General features: G+C 38.9%; 1 long non-coding RNA gene and 1 pseudogene across 1 annotated transcript; one reads left to right on the top strand and one right to left on the bottom strand.

Annotated features, from left to right (window-relative positions):
- The first annotated feature begins 6,694 nt into the window (after positions 1-6,694).
- Positions 6,695-7,727, top strand: LOC106781340 (poly(A) polymerase alpha pseudogene; annotated as a pseudogene).
- A 3,353-nt stretch (positions 7,728-11,080) lies between these two features.
- On the bottom strand, positions 11,081-25,781 carry LOC138921891 (uncharacterized). Its single transcript, XR_011434862.1, has 3 exons — positions 25,588-25,781; positions 17,801-17,904; positions 11,081-14,209 (listed from the first exon to the last, which is right to left on the bottom strand). It is a non-coding gene; the product is annotated as an uncharacterized lncRNA (long non-coding RNA).
- Between the last annotated feature and the right edge of the window lie 503 nt (positions 25,782-26,284).

Raw genomic sequence — 26,284 nt, 5'->3', positions numbered from 1 at the left:
AAGCTGTGACTCTCCAGCAGTAAAATCGAGGTAATGACACCTACCTCCCAAGGGTGTTGTGAAGATCAAATGAAATGGGAAAATGCTCAGTGTAGTGACTAACACATATAAATTGCACAGTAATCACTGGAACATGATGTTACGCTGGAAGGGACCTAGATAAGATCTCGTCCAATTCCCTTATTGCACATATGAAGAACTTTAGGTCCAGGGACGTTGTCATTTCCTCATGGTTACCCAATAGTTTAATGACAAGCTCAGAAGAGGAACACAGGTTTCCCGTCTCCCAGGTAAACATGCTTCATTCTACATTGCATTACACAGTCGTCTCTCAGTATCCGAGGGGAACTAGTTCCAGGACCCCTCACTGATACCAAAATCCAAAGATGCTCAAGTCCCTTATTTAAATGGCATAGTATTTGCATATAACCTATGTGCATCCTCCCATCGTTAAATCATCTCTAGGTTACTTATAATACCTAATATACTGTAAATGCTATGTAAGTAGTTGTTATGCTATATTGTTTAGGGAATAATGGAGAGAAAAAAAGCCTGTAGATGTTCAGTAGCGATGCAACCATCGTAGACCTTTTGATCTGCAGTTGGTTGAATGCATGGATGTGGAGCCCGTGGATACAGTGGGCCGACTGTAACTCTTTTATCCTTTTACAAATAATTTACTGTAACTTTGCCCCTGTGGAGCGTTAATAAGATATGAGTTCATGTTAATAACTTTTTGCTGTAGAACACATAGTAGGGAAGAGGGAAATGTAAACATAAAACGAGGTTTTGCGCATAAGGATAAACCTCCGGAGATATGCTTAGTGAAGGGCCTCGGAGCGTGGGGCGCAGGATTCCGGGGAAAATAGCACACATTTATGTGTATATGTATATAGGCTACGAACTCATTCTTTCAAGAATGACTAGTCAGCGTGATGCTATTTTCTATTTATTGTCCTCACGGACATTTCCCAGTTATTCTCTAACTTGACTCTCCAGAAGCCCAGGGAGCGGAATATACTCTGACAGAAGATGACACTCCTGCCTTGGGAACTGTCGTCGCTGAGTCTTCTGTGAACCTGTTTTTCTCTGACTGGCAGCTTCAAGGTGATGTGTATGAGCAGGAGTGTTGAGTCAATAGCCACAGCACGAAGAGTACTTGTGGCAGATTAGCACTACTGCTGACTGCCGGGGACAGCAAATTCACGTTAGAGAAAACTGCCAAATACGTCACCCCACTCCCTGCTTTTCATTATTTGTCCCACGTCAATAACGGGTTTGTGTGTGGAGAAAGCAAAGGAAACAAACATCTGGCCTGGGTCCTAGCCACCCTCCCTTACCTTGCCCCCTCCCCAGTCTGTAGATCTGTAAATGAGCAGCTCCACTGATGGAGGCTGAGGTATGGTTCTGTGGTTCACTGTGTCTGTGTGTGTGTGATTTTGCCATTTACACAAACCCTTAATAGTTACTAAGGCGGCAGACCATGTTCTACCTTCCAAGAAGCAGAAGAATCAGTCACAATCTGTCAGAAAACAACTGTTTGCCGAGGAACTCTTCCAGAAGCACTACCCTTTGTTTAATATGTTATTGATTTTCTAAACTGTTAAGTATGGTTTATAATGGCAATAACCTACATGATACCACTCATTACATTAGTTAATACCTAGTTTATTAGAACATTAACTTTCGCCACAGGCAATTAACTGACAAACTGATTGTGTATGTGTGTGTGTGTATGTGAGAGAGAGAGAGAGAGAGAGAGAGAGAAAGAGAGAGAGAGGGAGAGACTTATAATGAGAGATTTCCAAGGGAACATTAGTTAAGGATTTTTAAATGGTTTGTGGGGACTCTTCAATACATCCAGACTCTTTTTGTCCTTCTCCTTTCTTCCTGGAAGAAACAAGCCAGCACTGCACAAGTCTGAAGCCATCGCTGACATAAGTGAGCTAATCCACAATTAGCCATAACCGGAAATCATGTATATAATTAATTAAATGTCACTATTAGTGGAAAGATGTGTGTGTATCTGTGTGTGTGTGTTTGTGTGCATACAGGTGGAGAACTTGGGAATAGGATAAGGAAGAGTTCTAAACCATGTGAAAATATCAAGTGTTGCCACATCATTGGTACAAGGTAAGATTCATGGTTATTCCTTTACAGAGAGGTAGCATGACATATGGAAAGTTCTTTATATTTTATTGTATTCTCAACTTAGTATCTCTGTATGAAATAATGCTGTCTAGCCTATCTATACTCATCCAATAATTTTTTTCCTAAGGCTCTTTATGAAAAATGCTTAAGATTCTCAGTATACTAAAAATATATATATATATATGAAAACATATATGTGCCTGAAGAAGATGCCTTGATATCTTTGTTTTTAAAAAAAGTTTAAAAGTTGGTATTTGGAGGAGATAAGACTTCCAGAATGGTGGAGTGAGGAGATGGGCAAGTCCTGTACCTAACACACAATGATACAACTGGACAAAATTGACAAAACAGTCATGTCAATAGTTTTTGGAAATCAATCAAAGGCATACAACAATTTGAGAAGCACTTTTTAATGCTCAAAAAACTGTTGAGATTCGGGCTTCAGGTACAAAGTGTCAGTCTGTGACACTTTCACCTGTACCTGCTCCTTTTCTTCCCCTGCCCCCGCCAAGCTCATTCTGGATGGTAGCTCTACTAAGATGGTCAAGCCATAAAAATCGGGAGCTGCACTGCCAGTGGAGGCTGACCTGATCTGGAAACCCACATGCAGGCACTTTGCCAGAAACAATAGCTATGTTGGTGGCAAACAATCAGGGAAGGCCAACCTCACAGCTGAGTTGTGATACTGGACGGAGCAATTTAGCATACAATCTAGCAATTTCACTCCTAAATATCTACCCAAAACAGATGAATGCATATGTCCACACACAGACTTGTACACAAATGTTTACAGCAGCATTATATATAATAGTCAAAACCTAAAAATAACCAAATGTCCATCAGTTGATGAATGGATAAACAAAATGTAGTATATACACAAAATGGAATATTATTCAGCAATAAAAAAGAAAGAACTACTGCTACATGCTACGATATAGGTGAACCATTAAAAAAAATAGCTAAGTGAAAGAAGCCAGTATACAAAAGACCACATGTTGTATGATTTCACTTACATGGAATGTCCAGAAAAGGCAAATCTATAAAGGCAGAAAACAGATTAGTCGTTGCCAAGGACTGGGGTTAGGATTGTGGGGTGAATTCAAATGGGCAAGCAGGATCCTTTTAGATTGTGGCTATGGTTGCACAACCGTAAAATTTACTGAAAGACGTTTAATTGTGCACTTAAAATGGATAAATCGTATGGTATATAAGTGTACCAAAATAAAGCTGTTAAAAATTGGTATATGATAGAGTATGAAAATATGAGTAAGAATACTAGCACTAACACAGAATAATCATTAGCTCTAATATAATAATCTAACTTCTCTTAAAGTATGAAGCATCCTGAAATAGCATTGTAATGTTCTAAGTAAGTTTTATAAAGCAAGTCTCTTATTGCTTCATAATATACTAAAATAGAAAATTCTAAGAGCCCCATTATTTTCCTTGGTATATCTTAAGAAATTTTCCCATTCAGAAATGGTCTCATAAATCATGATAATAATAATTTCAGATAGTTATAGGAGAATATGTTCTGAAATTACAACATGCATTATAAGAAACTATATACAAGAAAAACACAGGAATTGCTCTATATTCCAGCTATTGAAAGAGAGAAAAATAATTGCTAATCATTTATTCTGGCATTAAGCAATGCACTGAACAAAAGTGTGAATACCATTTCAGAGAGTACGTACCAAGGTCTTCTGAGATTAATGTAAAATTCAAACTAATTGAGGAACCTGAGACCATTGTCTTTATGTTCGTTCACAGAGTTTCTTTGCTAGAGACTGATCAGAAGCTCAGTTTTGTATTTTGTCAGGACAACGGCAGCTCAATAAAATAGTCTTTTTGCGCTGAATAGATTTTTCCTGAAACGTAGAAGATAAAATTGTGGTCAATATAGTTTCTTGTTCCTTAAATTTAAAATGTTGGAAGGGCCATTTCCACCTATGAAAGTTATATAACATTATGTGCATGCACGTATATGCATACAGATACATATATAACAAATATGTATATATTTAAGTAAATAATATTATCTGATGTTGATGGGGATGTGGGAAATTTGATAACACCGTATGTTGCTGGTGACATTGTCAAATGGAAAACAGTTTGTTAGTGGTATCTTGAAACGTAAAAAGTCTTCATGCCTGTGACTAGTAATTGTCTTTCAGACAGTCTGTCCAAATATCCTGTCACTTGGGCACTGCTTCAATAGGTGCAGCCTCTTTCAATAGGCCCAGGGTATGTCTGGATATGAGAAAGAACAATCTGACTCAAAGAATCTTAAATCTTTGCTAATTTCAGAGTGCCTGGCTGCATCGTGATAAAAGAATTGACAAAGACTAATGCAGGTTAAATCTCTTTTCCCCTCTGACATATTTTCCACAAAGCCCTCTCAATTCAGTTTCATCGGTGTGTCAATCCATATCCCATGTGAATTAATGGAGATGTTAACAAAAGATCTTGGCAGAATGAGTCTGGAATTGTGACCCTCAAGGCTAATGTAGAAACAATGGTCACTTCAGGTCCTATCTGGTAAGGTTTTATTCTTCCTAAGGCTTTTAGCACTTTATGACCTACAGTACCTGCCAATGAGCATGTGCAGAGTCCTCATTTGCGTCCCCAAGCTTCTTCTAGCTTTGTACCAAGCGTATCATTTATGTAATGGGATGATAAATGCGATTTTTCCTGTAGGCTCAGAAAGAGGCCACAAAGGCTGAGAAGAGAACAATAGTTGCCTGGTAACCACACATCTAAGCCAAGGGGCTGGCCCAACTATGCAGGATTTGCAAAGTGGGTAGCTCAATGCTGGGTCTTCCAGCATAAATAGATCTTTCACCTCCAGCTCAGAAAAGAGGGTGAGATTAAAAAAATCAAGATAGTTAATTTCATGGTTTTTGTTTTGTTTTAGAATTCTTACTGAAGTATTATATCCAAAAGAGAAGTATATGCATTGTGAGTGTGCAGCTCAATAAAATCTTATGAACTAAATTTACCCATGACACTAGCACCAGAGCAGGAAACAGAACATTACCGGTACCACAGATTCCTCCCTCACGCTTCTTCCAGCCAATCGCCCCACTATTCTTGACCTCTGACATAATGTAGAGTAACTTGGCCTATGTTAAGGATTTTATATAAATCGTGTCGTACAGTATATATTCTTGTGCCTGGCTTCATCTGCTCGATGTTGTGTTTTTGATGTATTGATGTGTGCAGTTAGAGAATGATCATCCTCACTGCTGTATAGCATTCCATTGTGTGAATATACCACCATTTTTCCATTCTATTATTGATGGGCAATTAGGAAATTTTCAATCTACGGCTTTTATAAATAGGGTTTCTATGAACATACTTTTGTTCAACATATGCGTACATGTCTGTTAAATATCTGCCTAAAGAGTGGCACTGCTAGCTCATAGAGAATAGATATGTTCGGCTGTAGTATATAATGCCAAAGCATTTTCCAGTTATTATACCAATTTGTACTCCCACCAGTAGCATATGAACCAGTACTTTCTTTTCCATTTTAGCCATTCTGGTGAGTGTGTAGGGCAGTGTAGTGGCAAGAGGATTTATTTCAAGAGAGATTTAATTGTGCTGTGTTTCACCTCCCCTCAACCCAAGTGAGAGGAGCTTTGAGATTTATAAGAAAATCTTCAAATGTGTTTCTAAGAGTTTGAGGAACAAGAGGACAAGCATCTGACTTCTGCCTACAAATTCTAAAGGCAAGATCTATGGCCGGTGCAGAATGGAGAGGGCTGCCCTGGGAGCCAGTTTCCAACAAAGGTGGGCAGAGGTGTAGGTTTCCTGGGGACCAAACATGACCTGGAAAAGGCAATTCAATCTGGGTTTTCTCAAAATTTACTCTGACCCAGAGGACTGATTGGAGATACATAAGGAATCAAATTATAAACAACTGAAAGCCCAGAGGCCAAGGGTGAAGTTGTATACAGCCAGACAGACAGACGGCATTCCTCTTACCAAGGAGTTGAAGTGGGAGGTCTCCAATAGGAAAATTGCTAAGAACACTGTAAATGCACCGCTTGGGAAGGAAAGAGGCCTCATTGGAAAAATATTATTACCAGAATGCCTCAACAACAGATTCCAAATGAAGCAACCACTTAAATGTATGCCCTTTTCACCAATGCCCTGGGGTCAGCTGTATAGTAATTAGCAAACAACCAAGAGAAAAAGCAAGTGCCTGTCCTATCCCTCCCCTGCCCCCCACCCCCCACTGTGGGCTTCCAGTGCTCAAGAACGTCTGTGCTTAGGGAGGAGAAATGCTTAACTCTGAATAAGTTTGACATTTAAAATAACACTAGCGTAGACTGGAGTTAAGTCATTATGAGATGAAATTGAACTTGTCAATGCTTTAAAGAGATTAATTTTTTTTTAAGAGGGACTGGAAAAAATAGGGGGCATGTCAAGGATTTCATCCAGGGGCAGGGAGAGAACTGATCTGCAGTAAGAATTAAAAGGAAGAGGATGAAAAAGAAGAAGGAAGAATTTCATACAATATAGGTAATTTGACTTAATGTTTAAAAAAACAAAAAACTCTGATAACCTCAATGTTAATCTCCCCTATGACATTCAGTCTTTCACATATACAGCTTACAGGCAAGCAATAAGCAGCAAAATGTTGGAAGTTTATGTGAAAATTGCTGCAGTGCATGTAAAAATGAATCAGCTTCAACTACTACCTCATCATGTGCTTCAGAAAAGGCAAAATCCTTCAACAGAAGGTGTGTGACTGACATCTCTGAGTGACAGAGTGACATCCATCTACTTAAGGATGGACAGCGATAACTGCATGCCTGTGTCCTCATCTACTAGTGCTCTGAGGATTGGTCCATTGAACTGTTCTGACGGCTTTAGGGGCAGAAACAGTCCTGTGCCAGTTGTAACGACAACATGTGCGACCAACATATAGGCTACTGAACCTTCTGTACCACAGGTAAATTCCAGTGAAAGTTCAGGGAGTACATCGAATGTAAGCATTCCTCAAATTGCCACACAACCCATCGTTTCTCCACCACCAAAGCCTGCATTCTCTAGAGTCCATTCTTCAGCATGTCTGGTAAAGCAACCACTTAGAACTTCAGGGAATGTACCAATAAAATGACGTAATCCTATAGCAGGAGTCAAGAGGACATCCTCACCTCATAAAGAAGAGCATCCTGGGGCCAGCCTGGTGGTGCAGTGGTTAAGTTCACTTTCCACTTTGGTGGCCGAGGGTTCGCCAGTTCGGTTCCTGGGTGCGGACCTACACATTGCTTGTCAAGCCATGCTGTAGCAGGCGTCCCACACACAAAGTAGAGGAAGATGGGCACAGATGTTAGCCGGGGGCCAGTCTTCCTCAGCAAAAAGAGAAGAACTGGCAGTAGATGTTAGCTCAGGGCTAATCTTCCTCAAAAAAAAAAAAAAAAAAAAAAGAGCATCCCAAGTAAACCAAAGCAGAAGAGAATAAAACAAGCAAAGATGCTAATGGTCTTGTTTGGAGTGGGCATGAGGAAATGTCACTGCCTAATTACCCCCAGAAACTCAAGGGAGGTTTTGGAAGCATTTAACTGTTTCTCCAAATTGGTTTTTTCTTGTTATCTTAAGAGATGTAATCAACAACTACCCTGAACCAGACCCAGCCTCACAGCCATAGCAGCACCAGAGCAGATGAGCAGAGAGATGCCAGCTGAGCCTGCGCAAGTGAATACCCACCTCTCCCTTTTGAATATTCATTCCCCATCCCAGATAAAAGGACCGTGCTTTCCCACGCTGGAGACAGCCACGACTTTGGAAATGCTTTCTCGTGGCCTTCTATTTGCTGCAAATAAGCTCTGCTTTGTGTGACACCTACCTCTGGTGGAGAGTCTGATTTTACCTTGCCAGGAAGAGAACCCACTTTGGGTCGGTAACGAAAACAGAAATAAAGGAACAACTTTATATGGAGAAAAATACAACTCAACTAGAAACTAAGGGGCTTCTCCGTTGGCCTCTCAGATAACATCTAGTACAGAACTTTCCAATATCCCCATCTCCCTGTAAATCCTATTTCTGTTATCAAGGAGTCAATAAAACGGAGATTTCACTGGTCAAAGCAACTTCAGGGGTTCATAAACAATATCTGCCAACTCAACCTGTTATTTCTAAATGCTAAAAAAGGAAAATAGAGTGCACAAGATTAGACAAGACTGGAAAAGAATTTCGGTTTATTTGGTGAGCTCCCTCACTGAGCTGGTCAGAATTTGTTAGGAAGTCCTAGTTAGGAAGTACAGAGCCAGGAGCACTATTACTAGTTTGTTACCAGCAGTGTGAAGGATGTCGGATGTTGACGAACTTAGTTGCTCTTTCTTAATCCAGATAACTAACAGATTCTTCCAAATAACATGTTTTCTGAATCCTCCACTGTGCTCCATTCTCTGTGCATTTTTCATGTTAAATTGCAATTATTCATACTTTTCCTCTCTCTTTCTAAATTAACTTTCCAAAGCTGGAGTATAGTCTTTACACCCTTAGGAGATGCATTAATTGAGGCTTTCTTTTCCCCATTACCTTATGGTGTCTAGCATAAACTATTTTTTCTTCCCACATTTTTGTTCTCTGTAGTCGCTTTACCTTCTCTCCCACCACCTAAGAAAATATGGTCACACTAACGGATGAAAGGCACAGGGGCTGGTGTTTCGCGCAATTATGGATTTAGACTGAAATTGCCAGGGACAGATTTAGTCTTGTCATTTTGTTTACACAATGGGGAAGAATTCAGCTTATTAAACATTTCGTGGAATTGCATCCAAGCTGTGTCAAGCAGGAAAGGTGGACATTTTCTGTGTAGTGACTTTTTAATTCTAGTTTTCATAACCTAGAGATCAGATTGTTGCTTTCACATGATGTATGTAGTATCTCATGACTGGAGTTGGCTTCGTCTTATAATATCTATACTCTTTTTATTTTTCAAGAGCTATATTGTCAACAAATGATATATTTCCTCATTGAAAACACATTTTTAAAAAACCCGCAAACTTGCCAAAAACAAAAAGAAATAGCAGCAACAGCCAACACCAAGCTTAAGGGGAAAAAATCAGGAATGAAATAAGCTAAAAATTCAGCGTTAAAGGAGCTGGGATTGCGAATGTATTTAACTGTGCTCAGTATTTCTAATGTTCTGTGACACAAGTATATAACATTTGCAACATTAAGAATATAAAAATAACAGCCTGGAGCTGTTAATTTAGAACAAATATTAGAGAGCTAAGGATTTTGATTTTACTTTAAATGGTTCCAGTAGTTCCCCCTTATCCACAGTTTTGCTTTCTGTGGTTTCAGTTACCTGCAGTCATTTGTGGACCGAAAATATTAAATGGAAAATTCCAGAACGAAACAAGTCATAAGTTTTAAATTGCATGTCATTCTGAGTAGCATTCCGCTCCACTCCACCTGGGAGGTGGGTGAATCATCCCTTTGTATAGTGGATCCACACTGTGTACACTACCTGCTATTAGTCACTTAGATAGTCACTTTCATGCGTCCACTGGGGGTCTTGGAACATATCCCCCGTGGATAAGGAGGGACTATTGTAGATACATTTAATGATAGTTTTCATTGTCTATACATTTTGAAGTTATTTTGGGAAACAATGTATAACATTTCGACTAGATATATTTTGATATATATATGCATGTAAGTATATATATGTGTATGTCCATATATATATATAGTATGTATATACGTGTCTGTATAGCTTAAAAGCATTTTATGTCTATCTTATTGTATACAGTGTTTTTTAAGTTACAGTTGCAAAATGTTATAACAGATACAGAACCCTGCCTTCCTGGAGCCTGGAAAACTGTAAAGCAATAAAGAGCCTCAATGACTTTTTATACATGTTTTCATGTGATTTTAATGGAATTGTGGAATATTTTATGGCAGAGATGCCACAGTGTTAGCTGAATCATCAAATAATTCCTAGACAATATTACTAACATCAGTGTCTGGAGCTTATTGTAACCCTGGGTCAATTTTATGATGCCCTTAAGCTTCACGACCCTAAACTCTTTGTTGGGGACATACTCTAGGGCCTTGAAAGGAAATCTAGATAATATTGGCCTCACCCCTTGTAGATAGCCCAATGTCCCATCAAAGGTTTTTGCAAATTCCTGGTAGAGGTGTCAGAGCAGGAGGAAGAACTCCAGCTCTGATTATCTGCCTCCAGTTAATTCTCATCCTTTACTCTGTGTCTCAGGATTGTTCCTTTCACTCAACTCTAAGAGAAAACCTAATATGAGATACATAGCCTACTCCTTGAGGCCCCAAGCCAAAAGCAGACAGGTTATTATTTTAAGAAGAATTCTAGGGGCCAGCCTGGTGGCGCAGCGGTTAAGTGCGCATGTTCCAGTTCGGAGGCCTGAGGTTCACCGGTTCAGATCCTGGGTGCAGACAGGGCACCGCTTGTCAAGCCATGCTGTGATAGGCGTCCCACATATAAAGTAGAGGAAGATGGGCACAGATGTTAGCTCAGGGCCAGTCTTCCTCAGCAAAAAAGAGGAAGATTGGTGGCAGATGTTAGCTCAGGGCTAATCTTCCTCAAAAAAAAAAAGAAGAATTCTATTGAATAATATATGAGCATGATATATCAAAGTAAATTTAAATTGCATGTTATATATGCTTATCCTTCAAATCCGTTGGTCATCTAGGTACAGGAGATTTCTCCCCAATTCCACCACCCCAAGTCACACTCTGTCCTCTTGACATTTCCTGAATCTCTCTACTCCTCAGTTGAACCATATTCCCTCAATGACACTATTTTCTTACTCTATTATAGAAAACAATTCAGTGCTTACTAATATCTGTTTCTATAACCACCACTTATAACCACCTGAACAAAAAAATAGCAAAACAAAAGCCATATGGACAGGAGATCTTAGGAAGGGGAGAAATTTATACTTATTTTTTACAGATACATTGACTGAATTTGTCCAGTCCATTTAAAGGAGAGTTGAGACAGCATAAATTCATCCATTTCGAGAAATGTTGGCACAGTGCTAGGCTCTAAGAATACTGTGTTGAGTGAAATAGATAAAGCCCACGTATTTACATATTTACTTGTCTGGAGGAGACAAACAAATGATCACATAAGTACGCACAGTTAAGAGCCGTAACGAGTGCGATATAAAGTGTAAGTTTGTCTTTTTTAAATGTACAAGGAACCTCATTTCAATTGAAAACTCAAGGAAGGTGTCTCTGAGAAGCAACTGTGTACAGCATGTCCTCAGGGATGAGAAGAAGCCAGGCACGGAAAGGGCAAGGAGGGAGATGTACCAAAGCCCTGACGTAAGGACTTTGGGTGTTTGAGCGAATGAAAGGAGGTCAGGAGTGAGTAGCACAGGGAGGCATTAGCAGGGCAGTGGTGTGCAAAGAGTTTGCTGAGGAAGGCAGAAGTCGGCTCCCAAACGAGTCGAGATATTATTTTAGGTATAATGAGAAATCTTTGAAAAGTTTCGGGGAGGAGATGGCATGATCCAGTTGACATTTTAAGGCGATCACCCTGTAGTTCATGAAGAACAGATCCCAGAACAATAAGAGACAGCATTTATTTGCAAAAATCTAGAAGAGGTTGTGAACTTGGGAACATATTACACATAGTAGATAAAAGATAACAGAGCTTTCTTGGAAAGAGTTAGGTGGCAGGAAATAAATCCAATTTGTCTAGTGAGAGAAGAAGCGCCTATTAGGAGCATTGAATTCTAGAGTAAAATTCCTAGTAGACACCACATACATGAACTTTCTCACGTAGGTAAAGGTCTCAGTTACTTGAAATGCCTTTCCCCATTTGATCATCACATGGAACACCTGATTCTATATTCCCATGTATCGAGGCCATGTAAGGTCATTCCGATGTGATTTCATGGGGCGATGCCAAAAATTGCAGGTATAATTTCTATTGCCTTTGCATTCACACATCTCCATACAGCTGAATGTGCGACTGCTGCAGTGAAGAACAGGGCTCCCTAAATCTGAAACTACGGAACTTGAAATGCTTGTAATTAATATGTGTCCTAGTCATTCTGTTAATTTTATAAATCTTCCCTACGAGGGTTGCTGCGATGGCTGAGAGACAATATACGCAGGACTGTCAGCATGTAAAACGCTGTTGGTGCCAACCATTTGGTGAATGTGAGTAACTATATCATAGTTTTAATAGGTGATTTTTAATTAAATTTACACATTTTAAGAAATAACTGGATTGGTTGCACACATTATTAATAAAGAAACAATGATAGAGGGCCACTATTTGCTAAAATTAATTTTACTCTTTACAGCAAAAATACACTACATTAACCTCGTGCTAATAGTCAGAAAATTTTCTACAGTCCTTGCTTCCCTTTTGATACAGTTTCGTGTTTTCCTAGCAGCTGGGAGTGTGTAAGTTTAAATTTGGTGTAGGTTGGTCTGTTCCCCCAGTCTATTTCCTTCCTTGCAAAACTGTTGTGAAGCCTTTTACATTTGAATTATCACGGTAATTTGGAGGAAGTTATGCTGCAACCAGGCTCAGCTCTTAATAGCTTATTCACATGACGCATGAGGTAGGCTTTATTTTGTATTTTAGGAAATTGACTGGTACATTGTGCCTTTCTTTTCTGGAGGTTGGAAATGTTAGCTAGAAATGCCCCCAAGCATAAAGGAGGTGAAGACAAAATACAATTAGTCTGACCCTGTACAGTTTTTCCTAACATTCATTACCTAATTTTCAGAAAAAAAAATCTTCAGCTTTGCTTTCTATAAAATAAAAAATTTTGGCCTTGATTATTATCCATTCTTAACCATACCCTTAGTCCATTCAGACATTCATTTAGTGGAACTTTCCTTGTAAATCAATAAAACAGGTCCCAACTTCAAAAACGCTTTATGCCGTTTTCAGAGGCTGCCACCACGTGAGTGCTATAATCACAAACCAGTTCTTGGTTTTCTATAACATATAAAATTTTCTTTTTACTCTCTGCTAACACATTGATGGAAATTATAATAAAAGAAGTTAAGAAAACCCAAGGAATCTTCTTCCCAATACCCTGAATGACAGGAAACAAAGGAACTGGCCCCTCTGAATTTGATTCATATTCAACACGTAGCCGGAGGGGAGAGTGATGGGGGAGTAGTTAACTAAAGAGTATTCATAGCTGCTGCCCTGTCCACCTCTACCTGCTCATTCCTGGGCCTTTGGTTGGGCAGAATTGGAGAAACAGCAAGATAAAGGATGATAGAGGATGGATAGATTTGATCTATACTGGAAACAGCGGAGAGTAAGTGGTGAGGACAGAGAACGGACTGGACCACATCTGGGAGGAAGAGAGGATACGGGCTGGAGGAGACTAGGTTCTGCAGTGTGGGAGCCTTTCAGTACAAGGAGGGGAAGTCTTTGATTCTGCTGCTATGCCTGTGATATTGTGACAGAGAGAAAAGGAGAAAGAGGCTTTAAATTTGTGTTGATCGTTAAAAAGTATAAACATACATAATCATGTCTTTAGAGACTGAAGTTTAAAAATTAAACGGCTCTCCAGTTGGTTTTAGATAGTCAATTGTGTTTTCATCTAATGCAGCACTGTTCAGGCCACTTGGTGCTTCAGTATTACATGGGTTAAAACCATACTGGAGTTTAACATTTAAATGAGGATTCTCTACCTTTCACCTCCAAGTGAAGGCGGGAAAGTACAGCTCCAATTTGGTCTTCTGTTATTATATCCGTCTCTCTAGATATCTAAATAAATAAATAGGTAGGAAGATAAATAAATAGATATACATGTAAGTAACAAATCAGTTATCATTTACTGAGAACCTACTCTGAGTTGGGCTTTTTGTATACAATATCTGTAATCCTGACAAAGTAGTTACTTTTGTGCTCATTTTACAGATGAGAGAACTGAGGTTCAGGAATGTTAATTGGCTTGTTCAAAGCCACACAGCTCTCAAGCGGGCCTGCTGGGAATTTTAACCAAATATGCATGGTCTCAAAATGTATTAACTTTTCCACTCTGTCATGCTTCTTCTCCAGGCATTCTTCTTTCTGAGGAGAGAAAGTAAAGCAAGCTTTAGGAAGAAAGAATTATTGAACTTCCCCTTTCATCTTTTTTCTTTGCTGACGTAAATATTTCCTCCCTAAACTTACTCTAAGTTGAAACTGGAGAACTAATATGTATTACACAATAGTACATAATTTAAAGGAACAAGCAGACAATTATCTGGTTCAATTGAATTTCGTTTGACTTATTTCTTCAGATAGACACTGCTTTTAGTGTGGGTGACAGAACATATATATAGAAATTAGGGATCATTAGTTTGTGATACTGACATGTGATAGGCATTGTCCCTCTCTTCACAGAGAACACAGGCAAATGTGTATTCTAAAGGCCCAAGGATTCATACAGAAATGAGAAAAGACAAAAGCCAGTACTAAAGGCCCAATTCTCCAAATAAAAGAGGAATGTCACAGCAGCGTGAGGCAGCAAGGCTTCACTGATCTTGTGTCTACCTGGGACACTGTCAGCAGTATTCAGGTTCAACCCTCTTTTTCTTATCAGAATGTTTGTCTGGTGGTGTTCTTGCAGATTATCTTTTTCTGCTGAATAACTTGCAGCAGGGCTGCTAATCAAGAGAGAAAAGAAGCTGCCTTTGGTGATGAAAATTGCTTTCCAGTGACTGATTGTGCTAATCAATCTTCTACAAGGGAAATCAGGAGTAAAAGATAGCCAATAATTGCAAACACTGCTGCATACATGAAGAAAAATAACCGACGCACAAAGCACAGAAAAGCAACTCTTGCGAAAATGTTGCAGTTGGCTATTTAAAAAATATATGCATTGGAAAGCAGTTTTTCCCAGTTTAACACCTAAGCCTTATTTTTAATATGTAGGTGAGAACTCTCCCTACTTTACTCTGGCATTATAGTATTTGACGACACTTCATAAATGGCGAGTAATCTGGGATTTCTCATTTGCAATCTGAAAACTCATTGAAAGTTATAAAAATTATCAAGATTATTGATGCACAGATTACATTTAGCCTCTGATCATGACTTTTGTGTGTGATAACCACAACTGAATTAACAGCAGAAAATCTTTATTTCTAATGATTCCAACATGTCAGTGCAGCTCACAAAATGATTCATAGTATTTCAGTCTCTTTGTTTAGAGTTTGCTTGTAAATTCATTGTGATATCACAAGTACGAAATCCGACGTGATATTGACTCTATAGCTAGTTTTATGTAGACATTGTAAAGTAGAAAGTAAAACTTCTCTTCCCCACTAAAAAAAGCATGAATTGTTTCTCCAATCTGTTGTGCATTTAAACCAATTTTTTAGGACTCTATATAACTTAAGAGTCAGCTGTATAAGAGATCCGGAATCATATATGTGAGTAAAATGTGTGCGATAATACCTGAAATTTGGGAAATCAATTTTGGCTGCTTAGAAGCACATACAATGTTTCTTCAAAACTAAGAGATTACCAATTGTAAGACTCATTAAAACAATCAAGGAAGAAATATGTCACAAATTAAATTATGATATACTGCTTTAATGAAAGTCTGGCATGACACATCATCTGGTCACACTAGCCTCTTTTGCTTTGAAGTTTTCTCTTCTCTTTCCAAGCGACTTGGAAATTTCTCCAGCCTAGAGTGACATTACGTGGAGAATATTAGGCAATTTCAAAAGAATGTAACAAAACCTAAAACAGCAATGTCTATTTATGATGAGAATCTCTCTAAGATCTCACGAAACATTTTTGTAGTTCTTTGCACAAAATCATGAAATTGTGTTTAGTCCCCCAAAGATAAATATTTGCTTTAATAGCATCAAATTTGTGCCCTACTGCTGTATTTGCATGGCCAAGTGATTCTATATTTCAAACCAAATGATATTGTAATTACTGATAACACTGTAAAGCAATGACACTCAACATGTTTCGTAACAGAACTTGACTGAAATGATATTAAAAGCTATGAACCAGAGTGCATATGGGTAGACAATGAGAAGTACGACATCAGTGCTAGCTGGACAATGGTGGCTGTAAGATACAGACACATTCTGATTTCAGAGAAGTTAAAATGTGGGAAGTGTGCATCTTAGAATTGATAGAATACAGTAATATGTCACAAGGTGAAACTTTAGAGATAACAATGTCCAATTCCTTCATTTTTCACAGTCGCTCCAGGAGGCATAATGAAGAAAAGCTGTCTCAGGTGGTAGTAGAAACTAGACAACAATTCTAATATTTAGGAAACTTATACTCTGTTAATTCCATTTTGGTGATCTGCCCCTTTTGAATGATTTGTTACTTTATGATGTTCTCATTTTTCTTATGCACAAAGCTCTTATTTGATTGAAGACTGATTTAACTCACCATTCTTTTTTCTTTTAAGATTTTATTTTTTTTTCCTTTTTCTCCTCAAAGACCCCCGGTACATAGTTGTATATTTTTAGTTGTGGGTCCTTCTAGTTGTGGCATGTGGGATGCCGCCTCAGCATGGCTTGATGAGCAGTGCCATGTCCACGCCCAGGATTTGAACCCGTGAAACCCTGGGCCGCCGAAGTAGAGTGTGTGAACTTAACCACTTGGCCACGGGGCCGGCCTCTAATTTGATATTTTAAGTCCACAAAAAAGAAAAGTTGGGGGGCCGGCCCGGTGGCACAGTGGTTAAGTTTGCACGTTCCGCTTCTCAGCGGCCCAGGGTTCGCTGGTTCAGATCCCAGGTGCGGACATGGCGCCACCTGGCACACTATGCTGTGGTAGGTGTCCCACATATAAAGTAGAGGAAGATGGGCATGGATGTTAGCCCAGGGCCAGTCTTCCTCAGCAAAAAGAGAAAGATTGGCAGTAGTTAGCTCAGGGCTAATCTTCTTCAAAAAAAAAATAATAAAAAGTAAATAAAAAAATAAAGATACTTTGAAGTCCTGGGCATATTTTACCAATCAATTGGGTCTGTGCTCATCTGAAGGTATTTCAAATGACAGCTTTTCCAATCACAGATTTCTACTTTAAGGAACTAAATCTACAGTTATATTAATCCAGAATTAATGTATTGTAAATCTCACTTCACCTCTCCATACTTCCAACTTATTTTGTCAACGATGTCTGCAACTCTTAGAAAAACAACTTAGGTTAGGGAAGAAAACCATGACCTTCTTATTAAAATAAAGCATCCAATAATAATGAAATGAGAATTTCCCAGAGGGAAATCACCATTCTACATCAAAATTCCAAAATACTTTTTGAAATTTATTTTCTGTTTGTGTTTCTTGCTAGTTACTATAGAGACCACCATATTGGCCAGGGGTGGAAACGGAGATTGGAAGAGAGACGAGTAGGGAAACTCCCTAATAGCCACAAAACTCATCTCTGAATATATTACAGCTCTGCTGACTTTATTAAAGGTTAAAGTAGTGGTTTCAATTTGTCATTTTTAAAAAATTTCAATCAACACGGAGCTTCTCCAGATAAAGCAGAATCAGGGATCCTAGGGCCTACCTTCTGGAGGAGGGTCTTTCGAACGCCTAGATTTTTCCACAGAACAGAGCTTTGAAAAGACCAGAGTTAGAGGGTAACCAAATGGAAATAAACACAGAGGGAAACACAAACCTAGATACCCTGACTTACAAGGTGCAGTTTGCCTGTTTTCGATTTGAGGACTTGACTTGACTTTACTGAAAAGCCTCTCTATGAAACTCACGACACATTTCCATGAAGCAAAACTTGAATATCTGTCAAGAAAAAGAGCCCATGCATAATTCTAGATTGCTAAAGGTCTAAACTCAACAAAGCAAAGTCCAAAATGAGGTTCTTTTGCTCTTTTTGACCCAAATATGACTTTCTTTCTAAGTTCTTCTTTCTAGTCTAAGGACTTAACACATCCCAAGCATTGACATAAGTAAGGCCCAGTCTCTGAAGGAAGGTTCTGCAGGACAACCTTTTCGGAATACACTGTCAGACTCCAATATTGCGTACCCTAGATCCACACCTACCATATCAGATATGGATTCCCAACACGATATTCCCCATCCCCTCAAAAGTCTAAGTGCTAATTTTGTTTACCACCTCTTCTGGTATATTGGGATTAGCTGATTAACAGAATGGTCATTATGCAAAATCACCCCATCTCCATTTACTAGTGTGGCTCAGTTTTGATTTTGCAGCACTCCATACGATGTAAAGAATGCCAGCTAGTGATTCTGTGTGGAAATACCAAATTATTTTGATGCTATCAGGACCTATTAATTGGAATATTTCCAACTTAACTGATCATCACCAGAAGATTGCACAAATATATTAAATACGAATGTGAGGAAATATTTAGAGATACTTTCCTTAGGAAATACTAAGAATGTTTAAAATTATGATGCACGATCCAATTTTAAGTTTTTTCCTTATATTCTCACAGAGCTCTTCTTTACTGTAGAGACTGGGTGTCTTATAAAAACGCAAACATGTTCTTTTCATCTTCATTAATGTCAATAATTAGAATATTTTTACTGAGGTAAAATTGATATATATGTTATATTAGTTTCAGATGTATAGTGTAATAATTTGATATTTGTATACACTACAAAGTGATCACCACAATAAGTCTAGTTACCATCAGTAACTAGAATTTTTTCTCTTTTTTAAAGATTGGCACCTGAGCTAACATCTATTTCTGATCTTCCTTTTTGTTTTTCTTCTTCTTCTCTCCCCAAAACGCCCCCAGTACAGTTGTAGATTCTAGCTGTGAGCGCCTCTGGTTGTGCTATATGGGACGCTGCCTCAGCATGGCCTGATGAGTGGTGCCATGTCCGCGCCCGGGATCCGAACCAGTGAAACCCTTGGCAGCTGAAGTGGAGCGCGCAAACTTAACCACTCGGCCACGGGGCCAGTCCCTAGATTTTTTAAAAGGTAAAAATCTGTTTCAGTCTAGAGTCAAATCTGGAAAAAAATAAAATCTTTGTTTCAGTTGATATTTTTCAATATGAAATACCTATTTTTCTTGCCATCTTAAAGGAAATAAACATTGAGAAATGTTATTAACATTTAATGAATGATTAATAGCACTGCCGTTTACATAATAATTTATTATAAGAAGTGTTTTATCATGTTCAAGAGACGTGTAAATAATTCTATGCAATGCCATTTATAAATGCTTTATAACAGGTTGATGGAACATTATTTAGAACTTGTTTCAAACATGAAACAGGTAAAAACAAGCCTCCTAATGACTGAATCTTAAAAGTCTGTGTTCTCATTAATCAAGTTTCTTAAATCATTCTAAATGTTACCTCAATTTAAAATGCAGCTGCCATTTCTTGTTCAGTTTCGCCCTCAAGTAGGAATAGAACAAATCTACGGCACTCAACCTGGAGTGAGCACCGTGGCGTAGAATTGTTCGGGGGAGTGGCGGCAAAGGTTCCAGAGAATTGCCTGTCATCAAAGCCTAGAATATTGTTACTGATTTTAGACACAGTCTAAGTAAGGGATATAGTAGGAAGGAGTTTATGACATGTTTTTAGATAAACCTTTCAAACTAATTTACTGATACTAAATCTAGCTTTAATGAATGCCACCTATCAGTGGAAAACTCCGGTTTTCCAAATTTGGAAATTTCCAAATTTCCAACCATATGTGGCATTTTCCTCCTCTCCGGTCTCTTGGTGGAAACTTGATCTAAATTCTGCAGTTGCAGATCCATGGAATGTAATAAGCACTTCCAGAAACTGAGATGAGGAAAAATTCTCACTGGCCTCTCCTGGAGGTAAGAAGTCCAGACAGTCCTAGCTCAGCTTGGGCAGGTGGGGTGGAATGGAGGAGAGGGGAGCGACTCCTCAGAGGTTGATACCTCCTTAGCCATCGGTCAGAAATTAGATTAGAGGAATTTAAGACTATGTTTTCATTGTAGATCCTTTTCTTCTTCATGCCCTTCATCTGCTTTTTGGGGATCAAACCACTGGCTAAATTCTTGAGCATGTACAATGAGAAATACCACATTCAAGTGATATAGGAAAATATATTTATACACATCCAGGTAAAATAAACAAACCAAAATAAATAAATAAGAAAATAATGAAACTCCTACAGTGCTGTAGTGAACACTAGTCCAAAATTTGACAAAAGAAATTTTACATGTAAAAAGGTCTATTTAATACTGTAGTTGCTGTTTTGTAAATAGAAGAGAGTTGTCTAGCAATGTCTCCATGCCTTGTGCATTCTCCCTTGGTTATCTCTTTACCATTGATCTTTTTCTCATCACCATCCCCCCGTTTGTATTTTGCTCTTCCTGCCTCCAGCTCCTCTCCTTTCCACTCTATCTTACACATATCTGCTGGATTCTATTTCCTAAACATGACACTGGTTCAGGTACTCGTCATTCCCTACATTAGCATGTCTCACCCAAGATCCTCAGAACGTATATGTCTCTGGACATGTTACATGGTCTTTGATGAAAAAAGGAATCTGTGACCAAATGTACGTGAGAAATAGAGTTGAACAGAGTAAATAAAGCCAGTTTCTCTACCTTCCAGAAACTTTGGTATCCCGAAAACTCCATGTGAATTTCCAAGTTAGAGCTAAGATATGAAGTAATTCTCAAATTAATTCATGAGAATCATTTTTTGCAGAACATCGTCCAACATCTTGAAGGACACTCAAGAACACTTTTGAGATATTGGTCAATAACATAATGACTCCATTCTAAATCTGATCATCCATGAACTTCACAATAGGGCCCGGTATTAGTTTCCTGGGGCTGCCATAACAAAGTACCGTAAACCGGGGGGCTTAAAACAACAGAAATGTATTCTCCCATGGATCTGAATGCCCAAAGTCCAAAATCAAGGTGTCTGTAGGGCCATGCTCTGAGGTCACATTCTGGGGTTCTAGGCAGTCATGAATTTTGAGGGTACACTATTCAACCTAGTACAGGCCCCAACCATCTTTGTAGTATTTTCCCTAACTATTCTTTTAGTATTTCCTACATTTCAACCAACAAGGTTTAGTTACTGCCCCCTACAGTATACCTTGTGCTTTCCTTCCTCTGTAGTTCAGACTTGCAGATTATGTGCTGGGATGACTTACCCTTGAAGCAGATCCTATATGTTGGCTCACTCAACAACTATACCAACTCTCTCACTTTCCTCTACTGTTGAAGCTAGAAAGGGAAATCCTTGACTTCTTAGCCACACTTGCAGTTAGAGGTGGCCGTGTGACAAGTCCCACACAAAAGTCCTTGGGGAAGGTTATCATCAAAAAATAAAAATGCAAATCATCATGAGAAGAACCTTTCCCTTTTTATTTTATACTTTTCCTGTCCTCCTACGTGGAAAATGGGGAGACGTGATGGCTGGAAGTGCAACAGCCATCTTGTGCGCATAAGGGCAAAAGCCATACACAGGAAGACCAAAGGAGCTTGGGTGCTTGAAAAGAATATTGAGCCTCCCAGTAACATGGATTGCCTGTTCCTAGACTTTGTGTGTGCGTGAGCCACTGTTTGGAGGGTTTTCTTTAGCTAGCCGCCAAGTATAATCCTGATTAATAAACCCCTTCCATTTATTAAATTTAAGTTCTATCTATTCTCTATGTTAAGACACTGCTTTTTACAACTGGAAAAGGACATTTCTTCTCTGAATTGACATAATGACTGATTTCTGGGATTCATTTATCAATTAACCCTGCCCTGCCAGCCAGGATTCTATTCTACTCGAACTGTTATTTCAATATTTGATGTACCTTAACTATTTTCGTATTTACCTATATAACTAAAGATAACAGTTGTCTCATATGACTCACAAATATATAACACGCTTAAGAGAAAGTATGGCTTCTTATATTTCCTTCTACTTCATAGCATACAATAGCTGAAAATATTTTATCAAAACATGTCTACTATGTTATTAAATTTTGGGTTTGTAACTCTCTGTAAAGACGTTGTCTAATATTGTTTTCTCAAATAGTCCTTTTTGCTGAATCTTCTGCTACATCCATCAGACTGTGTTACTGACATCCTGCTGCATAATGAACCTGGAGGCAAACATTGCAGATATTTTCTATAAGGAAGACTTAGTCTAAAAATTGATTTCTTTGAGAGAAGAAATTAAGAAATTAAGTGTCTGGTACTCATAGGGTCAGTTCAGAGTTTGTTTTTTTGTTCAAACTATAACTTCTCTCTTCTCTTGGAACTTGACTCTTGGCAGAAAGACAGACGGGCCTAAAATGTTTTTTAGGAGTCCAGAGAGCAGGAGCCAGAAAGGACTGATGCTGATGTTTGCAATAAACTTTGAAGAATTTGGTAAATGTCCCATTTGTCCTAAGATGACCTTTTGACAATCTTAGAGAAAACTCCCTTTACCATAATGGATTCTGAAGATAACTATATGTGTGTGCTTAGGGCTGGCCCCATAGCATGAACAGAGCCAAGCCTCTACTTAGTACTTTTGCTAGACACACACACTTTCATAAATATATACAAATACCCAACACACACATATACATTCACGAATATTCACATATACGTACACAGACATTTATAAATACACACATGCACACACATTCATAAACAGGCACACATTCATAACACACATATATCTGTAAATACACACACACACAGACATTCATGCACACACGCAAACTCTGCACCAATCCTTACATATCTCAAATATGCCGGATCTTCCAGGTAAAATGGAGAAAGAAATGTCCACAGTGTTTTCAGGATAAAATTTATAACGAGAAGTTCCTGTTGCCTCACCCCTGAGATAAGGAGCACCATGAACTAGTGGCACCTAATTTGCTTTTAAATAGGATGAGAAAAACCCCAGACCTCAGATCCCTCAACACATATTGTTTTAAAAGAATGCCATGCCATACCCTCTCCCACTTAACCTATGTGAGCTGCCCACACCGTCATTTATTTAGTTCCTTAAATGCTCTACCATCTTCCTTCCTGATTCAGAGACTTTGTTCATGTTGTTCCTTTCCGTCACCTAGTTAACTAGTACCTTTCTTCCAAATTCCAGGGTAAATGCCCTCTCCTTAGGGAAAACTTAACTGGAACAAGTACCAAGTGAGTTCCTCCTTTTATAACACTGAGTATATTTCTTATATTGTGCTCATCAAAGGTTGCAATTGTACATTTATTTGTGTGATCATTTAATGAAAGATTGTCTCCTGCACTAGATCGTAAGCTAAGAAAGCAAGGGTTATCTAATTTGTATAATATCATCTCTCCTGAACCTAGTAGAGTGACTGGCACATACATAGTAGATGAACGATAAATATTTGTTGATTTCGTGGAAGGTTGTCTCTGAAAGATCAGACAGCACAAAGCATCCCTGCCTTGTGTCAGAATGCATTCTGTTGCAAAAAGACAAGCTGAGTATGGCCCAAACAATAAAGGAAACTTATCTGTTTACGTAGCTAGAAAGTCCAGATGTGGGGTGAATTTTAAGGATGGTTCAGTAGATCAGTGGAGTCTACAAGAACCCTGATCCATTTCATCTCTCTCCTTCTGCAGCATCATCTTAGACCAGGCTCCCCACCATGGTCCCAAGATGGCTGCCAAAAACTCCAAAGGTTGCCTGCTTTCTTGTCCATATTCAGGAGGAAAAAATATCTGCCACACTAAAAGAAAGAAACCTAAAAGTTCACAATGATTGGGCTCACACAGATCATATGTCCAGCAATGCACCAGTGACTGTGGCCAAAAAGGATGGAATATGCTGACTGAGCTAAGCCAATTCAACCTTACTTGTTGGTGCTAATGATCCCATAAACAGGTGGATATCTGAGAGAATATCTTGGTAGTCTGAACAAAGGGAAGAGACAAATGGTATTGAATAGACATCCAACTAAAACGTGCCATACTAAGGCTATGTAACAGTGCAGTACATATTGAGGTAGAGGACATCAAGAGGTTACAGGTCAGTGAAAATAGAAGTCATGGAGTGTTAAGGACTGAATTGTGTCCCCCCAAATTCATATGTTTAAGCCCTAACCCCCATAACTCAGAATGTGACTGTTTTTGGAGATAGGGTTTTTAAAAAGGAAATGAAGTTAAAGTGGGGTCATTCAAATGGGCCCTAATCCAATATGACTGGTGTCCTTATAAGAAAGGGAGATTAGGACACAAACGACATAGACAGAGGGATGACCACGTGAGTTCACAGCAAGAAGGCAGCCATCTGCAAGTCAAGGAGAGAAGTCTCAGAAGAAAATAAACCCGCCTACACCTTGAATAGCTCTACCCTACAAAACTGTGAGAAAATACATTTCTCTTATTTCAGCTGCCCTGTCTTTGGAATTTTGTTATAGCGGCCCTAGAAAACTAATAGATGGAGATAATGTCATTTCCAAATTAATGAGCCAACTATATAGAACTTAGTGGAAGTACAGTGATAACACAGGGTTCCTTCAGGGGTATCACACATGGGCTTTTCTCCGGAATCTGGGTTCCTCCATCATACACAGCTCCTTGTGGTACTCTCATGCAAGCAAATTCCTGTCAGAGTCTAAAACATTCAAATTCCTGCTTTTTTATACTCAGGCTTGTATATTACTGCACTTTTATAATCAGGCTTACATCATCCTCTTAGAAGACTTAAGAATCTGTATGTTTCTATTTAAAAGATGTTTATAAATACTAGATATTCTTGTCTCTTGAATAAAACTGAACAAGAGCATGTTCACATTACATATTCAGCAAGAGAAAGTAAGGTCTTCCTAAACAGGTCTCCCGAAAAAATACCCAGGCCTCGGCATCCCAGGGTTCTGAAAAGCCAATAGCCCCACAGTCTAACACCAAGGACTATTGTCATAAATCCGTTTCTTCAACAGATGTTCCTGCTTCAACAATGGGACTATTAGTGAATGCGAGGTAAGAGCTGACATTTTCTGACAGTTGGGGAAAGATAGACAACTTCAGGGCCCTGCATCTACATAGACTCCAGAGGGGTTATTACAGAGACTTCTGAAGCAGAAGAGGAAACAACTGCAGCACAAAACTACTGCTCTTGAAAGAATTGAAACCTAAATCCTCTGCTTTCCTTCTCTTAATTTAGGCTTCCTATATTAGACATGAACATAGGGCCATCAACTCAGCTGTGCCAGAATTGCAGATTTATTTATTGCTTTAGAGCTCATTTTAATTTCGGTAATGATCTTCTATTCTACTGCTGTGCTGATTCTACTGCGTTTTCCCCACCAGATCCCTTCTCACCTCTCCCCTGCTTGCTTCTGTGCCCCAGGAGGCTGACCTCTACAGACTGCATTTCCTAGACTCCTTTGTTCCCTGGCTTCCAGGTGGGTTGGGCCAATGGATTGAGAACGCAGGAGGCAGTCAGTTCCCCACCTCACTTCTTCGCTGCTAGGCAAAGCCCCGAACAGGGTACAGGAACATTCTGCTATGCCGGCTACACTTTCTGCCTTACCGGATTGTGGGGAAATCCAGAAATTCCCACGTAAGGATATATCAGGCAGACTGGTGCAAGGCAGGTGGGAGATCCACATGGAAGTTTGTGGCAAGAGGAAATGACCAAGTGGCACAGTAGTATTTCCAAATGTTAACAATCATTTTAGTTGAAGCGGTTGTTACTGACTGAACATCAGCCCTGGTTCTGCTCTAATCCATGGCCCTGCCTGCGGGCGTGAGTGGGACGCTTCTGCTGGACTATCCTGGGGCCTAAATGAGGCACACTGTTCTCACAGAATTATAACCCAATGTTCTGTGAAAGAAAACTACAATAAAACTTTGATTCTGTAATTTCAATAAAGAACTTAACTATTTTGAGCCTCAATTTCTTCAACCAAAAATGGAGATGGTATATACCTCCTAGGATAACTCTAAAGGTAAATAAACTCAGCGTGTGTAATATGCTCAGTATTGAGAATGACACCTAGTTTAAGGATGGTACTGGAACGACCAATCTATGATGTTAATGAGGAAAAGTGACATACACACTTTTGTGTGTGTGTGTGTATATATATATATATGCATATATACACATACATATATATATATGCACACAGAGATGTATATAATATACATATTATATATAGCGTATAATTTATATCAATATATATATCAGTACTTTGAATTTGTAATCAATATAACAAGTATATACTTGC

The sequence above is a fragment of the Equus caballus genome, chromosome X (genome assembly GCF_041296265.1).
Source record: "Equus caballus isolate H_3958 breed thoroughbred chromosome X, TB-T2T, whole genome shotgun sequence".
NCBI lineage: Eukaryota > Metazoa > Chordata > Mammalia > Perissodactyla > Equidae > Equus > Equus caballus.
This window is presented reverse-complemented; position numbering and strand designations above follow the sequence as displayed.